Source organism: Hevea brasiliensis, chromosome 3 (assembly GCF_030052815.1).
Source record: "Hevea brasiliensis isolate MT/VB/25A 57/8 chromosome 3, ASM3005281v1, whole genome shotgun sequence".
Lineage (NCBI taxonomy): Eukaryota > Viridiplantae > Streptophyta > Magnoliopsida > Malpighiales > Euphorbiaceae > Hevea > Hevea brasiliensis.
The window spans coordinates 112,867,669-112,873,918 of record NC_079495.1 but is presented as its reverse complement, the minus strand read 5'-3'; positions in this window follow the sequence as shown (position 1 = coordinate 112,873,918).

The following is a 6,250-nucleotide window of genomic DNA, read 5'->3' as shown; positions in this document are numbered from 1 at the left end:
TATGAAAGAGAATTTGTCAGACTGAGCCGCTATGGGCGTGAAATAGTCCCTAATGAGGCAGAGAGATGCAAGAGATTTGAGGAAGGACTCAATGATAACATTAAAGTAATGATTACACTTGGGGATTACAGAGTTTGCCAAATTAGTGGAAGCTGCACTGAAGGTTGAAAAGGTTAGAATGAATGAGCAGAATAGAAGGGACAGACAATGAAAAGAGGTCGTGGTCGACGCAGACATCTTCTCGCCCTAGCAAGAAATTCAAAGTTTCGCCTACTCGAGTTTCAAGAGAGCACCAAGTCGTGGTCACCACAGAGGCCCAAATCTCAGTTTGCACCAAGGAGAGGCCAGTCCACCCCTTCAATGGCTAGCTCTCCAGGGACAGGGTACAGGGGACCAACCCCAGCAGTATCTGTTGCTTGCCCACATTGCCAAAAATGGCATAAGGGTGAATGTTGGAGGATGATAGGTGCTTGTTTACGATGTGGATCTACAGACCACCTAGTCCGAGATTGTCCTTGCAAAACTGCTACATCCACTCCAGTATCAACTGATAGGCCTGCCCCTCCAGCTCCAAGGGGTAGAAGGTCGTAAGGCCGAGGCAAATGCAGATTTCACGTAAAACCTATGTCATAGTCTGTGGAGAGAGTAGAAGGCAGAAAACCAGCCAAAGCCTATGCTATAAGGGCACAGAAGGAACAGGATGCTCCAGATGTCATCAAGGGTACGTTCCTCCTTTATAATATTTCTGTGCATGCATTAGTGGATCCTAGATCTACTCATTCATATATTTGTATCAAGCTGCTCGTAGAAAAGGGAATACCAGTGGAGGAAAGTGACCAAGACATCCTGGTCACAAATCCACTAGGCCACAGTGTGGTAGTAAACAAGGTGTATAAGGGCTGTCCATTGAAGATTTAAGGGAAAGAGTTCTTAGCAGACTTAATCGAACTACCTTTCCATGAGTTTGATGTGATTTTGGGAATGGACTGGTTATCCCATCATCAGGCAATAGTGGATTGTAAATTGAAGAGAATCTCTCTGAAAACTGCTGAGAACGAAGAAATAATAGTTATGGGTGAAAGGACAGATTTCTTGTCCAATGTCATCTCACTGATTGCAAGGAGATGTTTGAGAAAAGGGTGTGAAGCCTATCTGGCACACGTGGTTGACACTAGGCAGGGTAAACTTAACTTATCTGACATACCCACAGTAAGGGATTTCTCTGAGGTGTTTCCAGAGGAATGGCCTAGTTTGCCACCAGAAAGGGAAGTTGAATTTGCTATTGAGATTATGCCGCACACCCAATTTCAATTGCTCCATATAGGATGGCACTCGAATTGAAAGAGTTAAAAATCCAGCTACAAGAATTACTAGACAAGGTTCATACGCCCAAAGGTGTCACCGTGGGGAGCTCCAGATCATCGCTTGTAAAGAAGAAAGATGGGACAATGAGGTTATGTGTTGACTACCGGCAGTTAAACAGAGTAATAGTGAAGAACAAGTATCCGTTGCCTAGAATTGACGATCTGTTTGATCAGTTGAAGGGAGCCAGTGTGTTTTCTAAGATTGATCTCGCATCGTATCATCACTAAGGGTTAAGGATGCAGATGTGCCTAAGACTGCATTTAGAACCCGGTATGGGCATTATGAATTCCTGGTGATGCCATTTGGTTTGACAAATGCTCCAGCAGCATTCATGGACCTTATGAACCGTATCTTCCATCCATACTTAGATCGGTTCGTAGTGGTCTCCATTGATGACATCCTGGTGTATTCCAAGGATAAAGCAGAACATGATGAGCATTTGAGAATTGTTCTGCAGACTCTAAAAGAGAAGAAACTGTATGCTAAATTGTCCAAGTGTGAGTTCTGGTTGAATGAGATTGCATTCCTTGGACATGTAGTATCAGCTGAAGGGATTAGAGTGGATCCCAAGAAGATTGAAGCAGTGATGGAATGGAAGCCTCCCGAAATACAACCGAGATCAAGTTTCTTGGGGTTAGCTGGATATTATAGAAGATTTGTAAAGGGATTTTCCCTGATAGCTGCTCCAATGACCAAATTACTACACAAGAATATGAAATTTGACTGGAATGACAAGTGTCAAGCCAATTTTGAGAGGCTGAAGGCTATGTTGATAGAGGCACCAGTGTTAACATAGCCAATGTCTGGAAAAGACTTTGTAGTCTACAGTGATGCCTCACACAATGGGTTAGGGTGTGTACTCATGCAAGAAGGGAAAGTGGTCGATATGCTTCCAGCGCTTAAGGCCACATGAAAAGAATTACCCTACTCATGATTTAGAGTTAGCAGAATTATCTTCGCATTGAAGATATAGAGGCATTACCAGTATGGAGAAAAATGCTACATATACACGCACCATAAGAGTCCAAGTATCCGCCAACCTGCAGGAACTTAATTTGAGACAGAGGCGATGGATTGAATTCCTGAAAGATTATGATTGTGTGATTGACTATCACCCTGGGAAGGCAAATGTAGTCGCTGATGCTTTAAGCAGAAAATCTATTGTAGCATTAAGATCTTTGAATGCCCAACTATCCTTAACTCATGATGGAGTTATTTTGGCTGAGTTGCAAGTGAAGCCGAATCATACAAATGTATATAGGATGGGCAGAAGACAGATGAAAAATTAATGGCTGTTATGGGCAAAATCACTGAGGGGAAGGAAACTGAATATGAAGTGAAAGAAAATGGGTGTCTGTACCATAAAGATAGAGTATGTGTACCAGATAATAAAGAGTTGAAAACCAGTATTCTGAAAGAAGCACATAACAGTGTGTATGCTATGCACTCAGGAAGCACAAAAATGTACCATGACCTGAAACTCCAATACTGGTGGCCAGGTATGAAAAAGGACATAGTTGACCATGTAACTAGATGCTTGACCTGTCAACAAGTCAAAGCAGAACATCAAGTTCCATCAGGTTTGTTGCAGCCCATAAACATACCTGAATGGAAATGGGACCGAGTCACTATGGACTTTGTCAGTGGTCTACCTCTCACTCAGAAGAAGCATGATGCAGTATGGGTGATTGTGGATAGGTTAACCAAATCAGCACATTTTCTGCCAGTCAGAACGGACTACTCACTGGAAAAGCTAGCAGAATTATACATCAGTGAGATAGTTAGACTACATGGAATTCCACTTTCCATTATATCTGATAGAGACCCGAGGTTTATATCTAGATTTTGGAAGAAATTACAAGAATCCTTGGGCACACAACTCCATTTTAGTACGGCTTTTCATCCTCAGACGGATGGACAGTATGAAAGAATAATCCAGGTAAATTTTGAAACTCATTGAGTTATTGTAAACAATAATTGAACTGATAATGATAATAATAACCGAATATATATGATAGGTCCTCGAGGATATGCTGAGAAGTTGTGTTATTGAGTTTAAGGGAAGTTGGGACAGATACCTTCCACTGGCAGAATTTGCATATAATAATAGCTATCAAGCTAGCATACAAATGGCACCCTATGAAGCATCGTATGGGAGAAAATACGTAACACTTGTATGTTGGACTGAATTGGGTGAAGATAAGCTAGTGGGGCTGCACTGATAAAATGCAGAGGAAAAGGTGAAACTGATAAAGGCCAATTTGAAAGTTGCCTCAGACCGATAGAAATCTTATGCTGACTTGAGGAGACAAGACATTGAGTATGAAGTTAGCGAGAAGGTATTTCTCAAAGTATCACCGTGGAAGAAAGTGTTGAGATTCGGGAAAAAGGGAAAATTAAGCCCTAGGTTCATTGGCCCATATGAAGTGATAGAACGTGTGGGACCAGTAGCCTACAGGTTAGCCTTACCACCTGAGCTGGACAAGATACATAATGTGTTCCATGTCTCGATGCTCAAAAGATACAGATCAGATCCTTCACATGTCATCTCAGCAGAAGAAATTATGGTACAACTTGACCTGACATATGAAGAAGAACCAATTAAAATCTTGGCACGAGAGATAAAAGAGCTCAGAAACAAGACAATTCCACTAGTGAAAATCCTATAGAGACACCACAACACGGAAGAGGCAACATGGGAGAGCGAGGAGACAATGAGACAACAGTTCCCTCAGCTCTTCATATCAGGTAAATTTCGAGGATGAAATTTTTATTTAGAGGGAAAGAGTTGTAACATCCCCACTGTACATATTTTATACGTTCTTTTACTCCAGTGGCCAAATAACAGTCCAGGAAAGTCAGTATGTCTGGAACTACACTTCGGTGATAGTGAACAGACATATAATGATGAAATAAATCAAAAAGAAAATACAAGAAAAATCAAACAAAAATGAAAGAGAGAAAATGAAGCTAAGTTAAACGAGTCGGCACCACAGCGATGGGTGACCGCACTGGGAAGGCCGTTCACCCCAGACCGCAGGAACCCTCGAATTTAATTTTGAGACACAGATAAAGGTTTATTGAAATGTAATTGACACTAGAAATATCAAAGAAAAATTAATAAATTAGTACAAAGAAAACGAAAAATCGAGAAGCAGACAAAATCTGTTACAAAAATCGGAATGTAACCCAAGTGGGGTATTTTGGTAATTTGAAACCTAATGTTGCCTTTTGAGCTCAATTTCCATTAAAAATAAATGATATTACACCTTAGAAATGATATGAAAAATTAAATTATGATGCATTATGTAAATTGTGAAAGAAAAGAGGTAAATGTGTAAATAAAGGAACCTTAACCTAATTAAACATTAAACAACTCATAAGTGCTCCACTAACTATATTATAAACTACATAAAATAAGCATTAGTGGGCAGAATTGGGTCATCTTCAACCTTGAGAAAACCTTGCCGTAAATCCTCTCAAAGTCCTCCATGGCCACCATGCATGGAGCTTTCACTCTCCATCATCAAGCCCTCATTTCCACTTCCTTCGTTCATTAAAGCCTGCATACTCACCTTGGGGAAGATATTGGCAGCAAGAAAAACAAGATTTGGTGAGGTTTGAAGGAAGCTTTCAAGTGGTAAGTGTCCAAAATCCCTCCCTTGCTTTAGTAAAGCTTGTGTTTAGGTTGAGGTGAGTGTTTTGGTGAAGAGAAATGAAAGAAATAGTGAGAAATGAATTTGTCCATTTTTGGCAGCCATGAACCCTTGTTGAGCTTGAGTTATTTTTACTTCTAATGAATGAAAATGAAGGTTGATTGATTCAAATAAAAGTTAGAGTAAGTTTGTGCACAAGTATGTACATGTAGTGTTTAGATTAAAGGTGTGAAATGGATCCTTGAAGCCTTGAGCAAACTGCCATGTTTGGCAGCCCCTAATAGCATGAATTTGTGTGTGAATATATGGTTATTAATGATATATGTTAATGTCAATTTGTGGGCAGCAAGTGTAAGTGATGTGGAAGTATGAATATGTTGAAGTATATGTGTAATATTAACATTGAAGTATGTTGAATTTTGGTGGAAGTGAATGTTGAACTTAATGATGGTTTGTGTGCATTGAGCACTTGAACATTCTGCCCAGAATTGTTGCTGAAATTGTGTACAATATATGTATAGAAGTGTTGTTGATTGAATATTGTAGTAATGAGGAGGAGAAGGAACATTAAATTGGAAGTGTATGAACTTTGTGCAGGTTGTGTATTGAAGGCAGCACCTAAATAACGCCATAAGTGCCAAACTATGAACCCAATTGGTATGAGGCGAATATGGGTGAAACTAGACACCCAATAGGCCAACTTTCATGTAGAAAGGTTGCCAAAATTCTGCCTAGAAACTGACCTTAAAAAGTGACCAAAACCGGATTAGTGCATTTGAGGCCTGAAAACTGACCATTTGGGCAGCAGTTAGTTTTTAGGCCATAACTCACTCAGAACAGGTCCAATTGACCTAAAATTTTGACCATGAATAGTTAAGACCTATATCTACAAGTCTTATGAAGACACCAAAGCCCAGAAATGACCATAACTAAGTCAAATGGCTTGTACAAGTTCGGGCACAAAAACTGCCGAACCAAAAGTGACCTAAAAATTGACCAAATTGTGCACTAAAAGTGCAATCTGTCCAGCTTTAGCAAATTGACCATATCTTGGTCTACACAACTTGGAATGACCTGAAATTTTGCCCCGTGTGCAATAAGACATAGAGCTACAATTTTGCTTCTTTGACCAGAAGCTAAAAACCAAGGGAAATAGGACTTTAAGCTAGACCAATCTAGCACACAAAAATTGAGAATTTGACTTTTTGCATACAATGATGTCACATTTT